Here is a 10,042-nt window from a genome sequence, read left to right on the forward strand (position 1 = left end):
TTCACTGATTTTATCTATCAAACTACTATGCTCTTTTCCCCATCCACCCTCCCACAATCTACAGCCCTGCTTGCTCTGCAGCTCCACTCTGCTGGTCTTCCATTCTCCCCATTTCTCCACACCACACACCTCTCTCCACAAGTTTTCCATCAGCCCACTCCATCACACCACCTATCCTGTCCACTCACCCATATGCCAACACCCTCCAACCTTCCCCACAGACTTCAGGGGCCAAACATCCCTACTCCAGGCCCACTTGTCAGGGCCACTAAGAGTCCTCTCTACCTGTCACCACCACTGCCACTGCACGTTATTTTAAATCAGGCAGAATTAAGGATGAGTCCAGGTAGAAATGCCCTAATCCCCAGTTGCTGGTCTAATTTTTGCTCATGGGCTTAGCCTTTGTCACCTGCCATAAGGCTGTCCCCCTTTGACACAGCAGGTTCACCAAAGCAGGGAGCTATTTACAGCAGCCTCAGTCCTGCACCTTGCACCTCAAATAAACAGCTTCCCCTTCCCCACAGAAGAAAGAGGGGAATATTAAGGCAGCATGTACAGATTTTTCCTTGCAGGGCATCTGGAGACCCTCACTAGGAACAGCTGACTGGATGCTGCCTGCAAGAAGAGCCTCAGGGAAATGGGAATGGGATCTCAAGCATGAGATGAAATTACATATGAAGTGCACTAGGACATCACCAGGGTACTCTGCCAGCCTGGGAGATGTCTGCACAACAAGACTTGGCACCTTTGAAACCACCCTCCCATCCCCAAGGAGAAGCAGCACACAAGAAGATGAGGAGGCCAACTCTCCTATAGGAAGTGGAGCTAGGTCTGAGTGTTTGCCTGGCCAGGACCCCAGTTCCACTTAACCCAAACAAGCACCAGAAGACAACCCAGAAAGCAGAGAAGCAGCTTTGTGAGTGCAGGGAAAATTGTTGATTAATGCCAACCCAATACACCACCTGTTATCAGTGAAGTTGGATACCTGAAATCCAAAGCACAGAGCTCTGCTGCTTGGCCTGTGGCATCAAGATCCAGAGGAAAAGCCTTACTCAGAGTCCCCCAACAGCCACTGGGCAGATACTCAACATCCACCACATTTCACCTGCCAAACTCTAACAAATATCCACCGACACCAATATTATTTTTTCACCTCAAGTCTCATAATTGGGTCACACTTGAGTTGTTGAAATTGGATGTATCACACTAGAGCAAACTAAAAAAAGCTGGAAGCTGGTGTTCCTAAGCGTAGGAGCTATATGGGTTCTCTGAAAATCATAAGAGCTTTTTAAGTTTAGAAGTAAAATGCCCAATTTCTCCTCCTCCTTCTTCTTGCAAGTCGAGATTGATCATATTTTGCAGAAATTGCCTGTGAAAATTAAATAAGAATCTCTTCTGTTAGAAGCAAAGATTTAGTCCTCAAAATTTCAGCCTGGATGATTTGGAAAGCAGCAAAATTGCAGACAATTACAGCCAGGCTCCTTCAGTGGGATGTCTCACACACCTTCACAACAGGCTGGGCTGGCAGGTCTGCTTAGGGTCATTGGCAATAACGCGCTGCTCCTCTGACCCCAGAGAGAGCTGACAGACTCCTGAAGTGACATCCCAATGTGAGGCTGTGACCAGCACTGATGCTGACACCTGAATTACCAACCTCCATATATTGAGCTTACAAAGTGGGTGCCCTGTTTTCTGCAGCATTAGACAGAAAGCCTATCTTCTCTTTGGAAGATGAGGAACAGCCTCTAAAGTAGCATAGTCTGGTGTTCAGTTTTGGTTTAGGACTCAAAAGTAGTAAAATGTTGATTCCCTGAGTCAAATGAACCCTTGCAATGAGCTCTATTGCAAGTCTCTGCTTACTCATTTGGGATGAATGAACTTTTGCAATGGTCTCTCCCCAGAGACACATCTGTGGAGATACATCCTGATACACATCTCCTCTCTGCTCCTACCTTTGGGCTTGCTGCTGGGCTGGACAGAATAATTTCTTTTTGCATATATTCTTTCATACCTTTTTATGCTGGCACATCATAAAGGCACAGCTCAGAGTCACAAGACTCCCTCTCCCTAATTTTCAAGCAGAGGTGGCATTCCTAACTTCCTTTCTCCACCTGCAGTCAGCCAAGATGCCAGACTTCTCTCCTATGAAGAGAAACCTGTTTCACAGCCTGGAGGTGCCCATGGTATGATTTACAGGCAAGCATCTGATTTCAGGTGATCTTAGATGTTTTCTAGAGAGATTCCACTAAGCATGTTCTCACTTGTGAGCAGAATAAGACACTGTGGATGCTTATCCTCTGAAACAGCCATCCCAAAGTACTCTTTGTCCTTAAGAAAGTTTTCTATAGACCAAAGCACAGTAGCTTATGAGATGTCTCCTTCTCTCTGTGTTTTTCCTCACCATTGGCATCATGCTGCACTCCCTGGCAGTGCAGAGAGGGCAAAGAGAGGGTGTGCTCCCTTTGCCAGCCTGCCACCACCCTGGTGGCACAGCAAAACGCTGTGAGGACCCACTGTGCACAGAAACCTTGAGCTGCGCTGGGTTACACTGACTGGGCAAGAATGGGCAGGCTCAAAACAGAGATTCCAGTCAGAGCTGGACAGCAAAAGGACCAACTCTGCTGCTGCTGCTGACAGGCAACATCACCTCTTTCATTCCCATGATGTCCGTACCTGGAAACTGTTATGACAAAAAATTTTCTAAAAAAATCATAGTTATGAGCTTAGATCTTGCAGCCTTTAGGAGAAACAGTTGTACTCTTCATCCATGGCAGCTATTCCTTGTTGGTATGGGAGCAGCTGGGTGGAAGTTCACTGACGTGGCAAGTCATCTTAGAAAGAGCAAATGTATTTTATTTCCTTGATTTCACAATCCATGCCCTGAAAGATGATTCAAGCAACGGATGCCGAATGAATGACTGCTTAGATAATAAACAAAGCACCAAGTTTTCAAGGGTGAAGTGTTTACGTTCCTGTTCCTGGCACATCTGCAGCACTTGTAAGGAAGTACCAGTGACCACCAGCACTGGCACAAGCCTCCTCCTGCTCTGTGTTACTGCTGCTTGTGCCTTCTCCCCCCATTCAGCACTTGCTGCAAAAAGCCTTGCCTACGGCCGCCGATAAAATGGCCCAAAATACACATCCGGCTGCCAAGAGGAGGCAAGGACAAGATGGCAGAAGTCTTCTCCTGACTGAGCAGTGAGATGCAGGCAAGTGGCTTGTCTGCAGGCTAATAGGAGGCCTCCCGAGGCTTTCAAATGCAGCCCATCCTTTCACTCTGCACAGGAAGATCACTGGCCACTTACGCTTGGTAACAAAAACCAGCCAACCATCCCCAGCTTTATGCACTTAAGCTGCCTCATTTCTTCAGCAATGTTATTTAAGTCAGTTAACAGACTTGAACTAACTAGATTTTTAGGTTGAGAGGGTTTCTTTAAGCCTCCAAGAGCAACATCAATTGGGCAGGTGTGCAGCCTGTCTGGAGGTACTCATTTAATAAGCAGTAAAATATTTGGCTAGACTCAAAAAAGGGACAAAAAAGAGCACTTGGAAAAGATCTGACCAACTCAGCCCTGCTGCTGGGACTGGGCTTTGCTCCACTTCACTGCTCCTTACACACCACGTCCACATAAGGTTGTTGCAATCATTTTCCTCGACTCCTGTTTTCATCCAAGAGTTTTGAGGACACCAAGTGCAGCCAGAGCCAGGTGCTGACACAGGCAGAGCAACGTGCCAAGAGACGCAGCAAAATGAACTTAATGCTTAGCACTGCAGGGAGGAGACAGAGAAGCAGAGAGTTTTCCTCTCCTTGTTTCTCAAGGGGCTCATGCTGGCCATTACAAACACGTAAAGGCTCATTACAGTGAGAAAGTGCAAACCAGGCAAAATTCTGCCTCTTGTCATAAGGCACCTTTTTTTTTTCCCCTTGGTAAACTAGGTGATCTGATTTTGCCAACGGCAAGGGTGAGAGATGAGAAGAGAGGCTCTCCAGTCCCTCCCCACTGCAGGCTCAACCCTGCAGAAAGCCAGGCAAAACCTCCTGAGCATCATGTGAGGCGCTTTCCACCATGCTGCCCATCCCCAGCCGCGCATCAGATGCTCCTGAGCATCATGTGATGGATGCAAAGCACAGCCAGCCTCTGGCAGTGCACTAGGATTTTCCTGTCCCTCATCCCAGGACTTTGTCATGCTGCCTTCCTGACTTCATCCCTAAGATCCCCATGATGGCAGTGGTGGGGATGAGGCTGAAGAGGGTTTCTGCTGAGCTGCCTGCTTGGGCTCACTGCAGTGCCTCCAGTCACAGCCTCTGCGCACTGCATGCTGCCTCTCCCTCTCACATACCCCCTTTTTTATTCTGTTATAGAGAGGAAATAGTTTGATGACATAATATTCCTCATGGGACTTTAAATCAAATCCCCCTCCGGCAGAACGAAGCCATAACCTCTTCTGAGTTTGATCTGGTAATGACCAGAAATAAATCTGTTTAAAAAGAAAGCAAGAGCAGGAGATGGTGCAAATGATAAACTGGCAGAGATGATCTGGCTTTCATTTTCATTCAGCCACTTGCAAATGGAGTCTCTGGAAAGCTTTGGAGTACCCTGCACAGACATGGAATGTAATTATTATTATTATTATTATTATTGTCATTAAATCTTCTTGTATTTAGTTCATTTTGAAGAAAACACATGCAGCTTTTGAGCTGCATAGGACTGGCAGCTTGGAAACAGGCAGCCTCTATTTACTCCCCCCAGCCAGCACCACACAGGCAGCAAACAACTCCTGCCCACAGCCTCGACAGTCTGAGCCTTGTGCAGGTGCTGGAGGAGACCAGTCTCCCTGGACCCCATTTCCCTGACCACGGGACAGGGGAAAAGCACGGGTATGCCAGCACTGCCCTCCCAGCTCAGCCTCCCTGGCCATCAGCCACGTGGCACCGGCTCCCGCCAGGGCTGAGCCGGAGCAGGTGACCGAAGGGAGAAAGACTCTGCATCCCTAATTCCTGCCATGGGATCTGGGACACACTTTCCTGGCCAGCCAGCTTTTTTTTCACACATGGTTTGGCAGCTGACTGCCTGGCCATTAATCCTTCTGCCTCCCACCAGACCTGTGCTCAGGTCTCATGCACTTCCCATGGTTAAACAGCATCTTTTGTCCCACCACTGCTGGTGACAGCCCCCCACAATCACATGTCCATGGCGGTATCCAGGTTCTTCTGTGCTTTCTAGGTGGTCCCTACATTGCTGTGCCACAGGTCAGCAAAGTGGCTGCCCAAAAGTTGCATCTTTTTCCCACATGAAAAGTTCCGTTTTCTTTCTAGCACCACATCTCCCCCTCCTTGGCTTGGCTGTGCCAGCACAGGCAGAGAACTGCACGCCGTGCCACCTGCAGTGCCTGCTCCTCTTGCAGCCACAGGGGTCCTCTCTGCTGCCTTGTTTCACACAAATATTTGCATTAGCCATGTCCCATCACCACGCAGCTCCTCTGCTTCTCCCCTGTCTGCCTCTCATGTTTTGAAACAGCAGATTACATATGGTTGTCTTATTTTTTGCTCGTATTTCTGACTGTCTTTGGTCCCTATTGCTACTTCTCAGATTTTTATGTGGAAATATCATTAATGAGAGATTGGTTTCTGCTCCAAGATCGTTCCTGGAAATGCTGTGCTGGAAACAACAAAACCTGCTGTATCCAACCTGAATCACTGAGCAACTGTGCATATCTGTTGTTGATCTTGTGACACAGCCTTTCGCCCAATCCTAATGACAGCAAAACCCCAAAAATCCTTTTGAAGCTGACCTAGGCAAGGGCATCCCATGAAGAACTGTCCCTAGGGCTTGACTGAGAGCACGTGCTTTGAACCACCCTGTTCCTTTCATCTGCACCAATTTACCTCACAAGCACGCAGCCAGCGAGCATGGGGGCTGCAGCAAAAACGGAGTGCAGGAACAGAGGCAGAAAGCATGAGCTGTGGGCCAGGAACATGGGCAAGGTCTCAGCTAAATTAAATGTGGACAGAAAGAAGGTGGGAGCCCAGTTGCAGCTGGTTTTAGACTAATAAGGCCTCCAGGCTCTAAGGCTCAGTTTAACTGCCATTGCAAGCCCATACTACGTGTCCTTAGGAAGAGACAAGTGGTGTTGTAAGCCAAGCGTGTGTGGCAAGCCAGGGACCTGCTGGCAAGGCAGGAGATGGGGCTCTCTGCCACGCTGTGGCTAGCTCCCATCCTCCAGCTTGCAGGTGCCAGCCTCTCATGGGGAAGCCAGGAATGTGGTTCCTGTCCTTCACCTGCCTTGCTTGCTCAGCTGGAGCTGCTTGGGATGTGCTGTGCCTGTAGACACAGGGGACAGCCCTTCCTGTACCAGTTCCAATGTTCTGGACGCTCCTATCAGCCAGAGGACACAGTGGCAACAGCAGCAAGTGATGGGAAAGAAGACTGAGTGCCTCTCCTCACTGAACCTCCCTTCGGAGAGGCAGTGTCCTTGGTGTCGGAGGGGGACTTGGCACCTCAGCCTATGTGACAAGTTTTAACGGGCTGCTTTGTCTGTGCAGCTCTGGTTAGAAATACTCTTACTCAAGCCCACGTCAAAACAAGCTGGGCCTGCTTCCAAAAACTGAGTTACTTTTGTCTTGTTAGGCTTTTACATCAAGCAGCACTTCAGTTTCTCCAGGAAGCAGGTTTCCAAGCAGACAGGAGCACCTGGAACAACCTGTTTCAATTAGCATTTTACTTATTTATGGCATCAGTGTTATATCCAAGGCCTGTGGGCTGCAGAGGAGCCACCCAGCTCCCCTGCACCGGCTGTGGAGAGCACTGCTGCACTGCCCTGCGGGTCAGGACACAGTGGGAATACGTAGGGATGTGCTCACGCTCACCTGCTTTATTTCAAGAACAATCCTGGAGCTGTGCAGCCCTAGCTCGGTGTGGGTCACCCAATGCCACTAGCTCCAGCTGTAGCACCAATAGCTCCAGCTTCTGGGTCACCTGAACATCCAAACCTACACGGGAACCCCACAGAGCCACCACTGATCAGCAGCACGCACACCAGGCAACCAAGCAACCTTTCTGTAGGGAGACACTCTGCTGTGCCTGCTGACCTCCAAAGCACCCACGAAACCTGAGCTGCCTCACAACACTGTCGTGGTGGACAGATGTTCCAGAATTGCTAAACTCTTTCCACAGTTTAGCATTCTCCTTGTCAAATTTATCCTATCTCTTCTTCAGCAAGGAGCAACATAAATAATCTTTGGTCATCCCATTTGTTCCTGATCCTGCAGTTCTCCCTGGAGATTTGCTGCTGCCTCAATTGGGCTGCCAACTCCCTGGACAGGAGCCAGTTTTGGTGTCTCTTGGTAAAACGTCATGTGCACCTCTGTGCCATCATGAAGTCTGCTCAAAGGCAGCGTGACCCATGCACAAGGTCAGTGCCTAAAGAAGCGATCATGAGAATTTCTGCTCAGTGAAAGCTCATCACGTGAAACAGGCCAAAAGGTGCCTCCAGCTTGCCCTGCAGAGACAATGGACCATTCATGCCATGAGCAGGATAAAGGCAAATGAGATCTCAGGAGATGACAGGCAAAATACTTTCAGTGTGTGCAAAAGCATGTGAAAGGAAGGATTCTCAGGGAGACCACGAGGACGGAGAGCCCTTGGCCACCAGAAGAGTTTGGCTCATAGAGCCTGGCACTAGAAAGTCTAAGTATGGATGCAATCAGTTTATAAATACCCAGGGGAAAACACCAGGGACGAAAAAGCACCATTTAAACTGAAGGGCAAAGGATCACAAAAGTAAACGGATACCAAACAGATTTACAATGGAAAGCCTCTGACCACTGGAACCATGGAACCCTCTCTCAGAGGAAGTGAGAAGGGAAGAAAACCGCAGACTAGTCTTTTTTCAGAAAAGCTCATCCAGTGTATGGAAGGGGCCATAAAGGGTCTGATGCTTGCAACAGCCTGAGAGGGGATTTCACTACCCACAGGGACCTCTCTTGTTCTCAAGTTTAAAGAAAAGACCAAAACTAAAACTAAATATTTGGGGTGAGCTTTTGGTTTCCCTGCTTTGTTAAAGGAGAGATGCCCAGGATGACACACAAGACCAAGCCAGTGGAAAAGCAGGAGAAGGAAGGCATAGCCTTGCACCATGGTGGCCATGCCACCCTCCCTTGCTGAACTGGTGACCTGAAGCATCTCCAGCTTCTGCAAAAGAACTTTAATTTCCAGGGCCAAGTGAAGTGCCTGGGGTCAATCCCATCCTGTCCTCTGTCAAGGTCAGATGGGCAGGGAAAAATAGCGTGGGGTCCCAAGGAGATGCTGCTCCATAGAAAGTGCTTCTTGCCAGGGGAGACCTTGCAGGTCACAGAAATGAGCTCAGCAATCAAGCCAACAGTGTCTGAGATACTCTGAAGCAGATTAGGTGCGTAATTAAAAAACAAATGTATTTCTTGTTGTCTCTCCCTCACCGGGCGCTCTGGGAAGCCAAAATCCTGCAGTGCTTCGATGAAGGGGAAAAAAACCCACCAGACTGAGAGGCAGATAGAGAAAGATAAAATTCTGCCCTAGAGATTAGCAGCGGGAGAGCCTTTGTAGGTCACATCACGTCCATCATCCCCGGGCACACAGGCTGGCTCCACTCCAGCCGCCCAGGGCCGGGGGCACGCGTACCCCCTCGCCTGGCACCCAGCAGCAGCCCCGGCAAGCCAGCCCTTCCCAGCGTGATGTGCTGTACTGTAAACAAGCTCAGGCAGGCGGACAGACAGACAGAATGCCCGCATTAATCGAGTCCTCAGCTGTCCTGGCGCTCTCCAGCCACCCTCCGAGTCACCCGGAGGGGATCTCACACACCCACCCGGTTGGGAAGGCAAGGGCTGCCTCTCCACCACCAGCAGCAAGCCAGGCCACCTTCCCTTCTCCTTCCTGACTGCACCTGGCACTGCTTTTATTTTATTTTCCCCCAGCCAGCCTGCCGCTTTGCCTCCCCGCTCCCATGCGCATGTGTCTGTCTCCCGGCGCTCTGTGCCCGCCCTCCCCTCTCCGCTGCCGGCTCAGAGCTCAATCTCTCCCCGCCAGCTCGCTGCTGCAGCCCTCGCTCCCTTAATCCCAATGACCTTCTTGAACAAACGCGCCAGCCCCATGGGCAGCCATGGATCGGCGTCACGGGAAGAGGGAGAAACCTCCCCATGACACCCTCGTTAGGCTGCTCTTTCTCCCTGCCCCCTTCCCCACGAATTACTAAGAGGAAAAGGTTACAGGGAAAGCAGGTTGGGGGGCTGAGAGGATAAGGGTAAAACGCAGAGCCACAACCAGCCCCCACAGCCCCTTCAACTCGCCCCAGCACGGCCTGAGCCCAGCACCCTCTGACCCACAGGGAAGCAATTCCAGAAGTGCAGCATCCCCCCTCCCGGGTTCCCCCTGTCACCCCACATCCTGCTGTCTCCCTGCACCCAGCATAAACACACAGGCATGGAAGAGGGAGAAGACATCCCGCCCTGGAAAGCACCAGAGACAGAGACAGGCTCACGGTCCAACCTGACTCACCCTGTCCCTCCCCGCGGGAGAAACCCCAAACCAGCCTGCTCTCACCCTATACTCACAGACAGCTGTACATCTGTGTGCATGCATACGTGTGGATATACCTGGAGATCTATACATACAGAGATATATAAACCCAGAGATAGATCCCCATAGCCAAACATATATATAAGAGACATAGCCATAAATGCTATAGAAGCATATACGTCCATATCTCTGTGTACAGATCTAGGCTGTGTGGAGACATATTGACGGACACATGCATATTACATATATATATATATATATGGATACATGCCCATAGACATGCATAAATAAAGCATATGTAATCCACACAACATATAATGATAACATATAATAACATATAATGCTATATAACATACACGTAGTGATTTTTTGTGTGAGTGTGTGAGTGTGTATGCAGGTGTGCGGGAATGTCAGGGTCGGGGCCGGTGGCGGCCGCCCGCCCCGGAGGGAGCCCCGCGCCCCCCGCAGCCCGGCGGGCCGCCCCCCGCCCC

Source organism: Onychostruthus taczanowskii, unplaced genomic scaffold (assembly GCF_017590055.1).
Source record: "Onychostruthus taczanowskii isolate IOZ18803 unplaced genomic scaffold, ASM1759005v1 scaffold53, whole genome shotgun sequence".
Taxonomy (NCBI): domain Eukaryota; kingdom Metazoa; phylum Chordata; class Aves; order Passeriformes; family Passeridae; genus Onychostruthus; species Onychostruthus taczanowskii.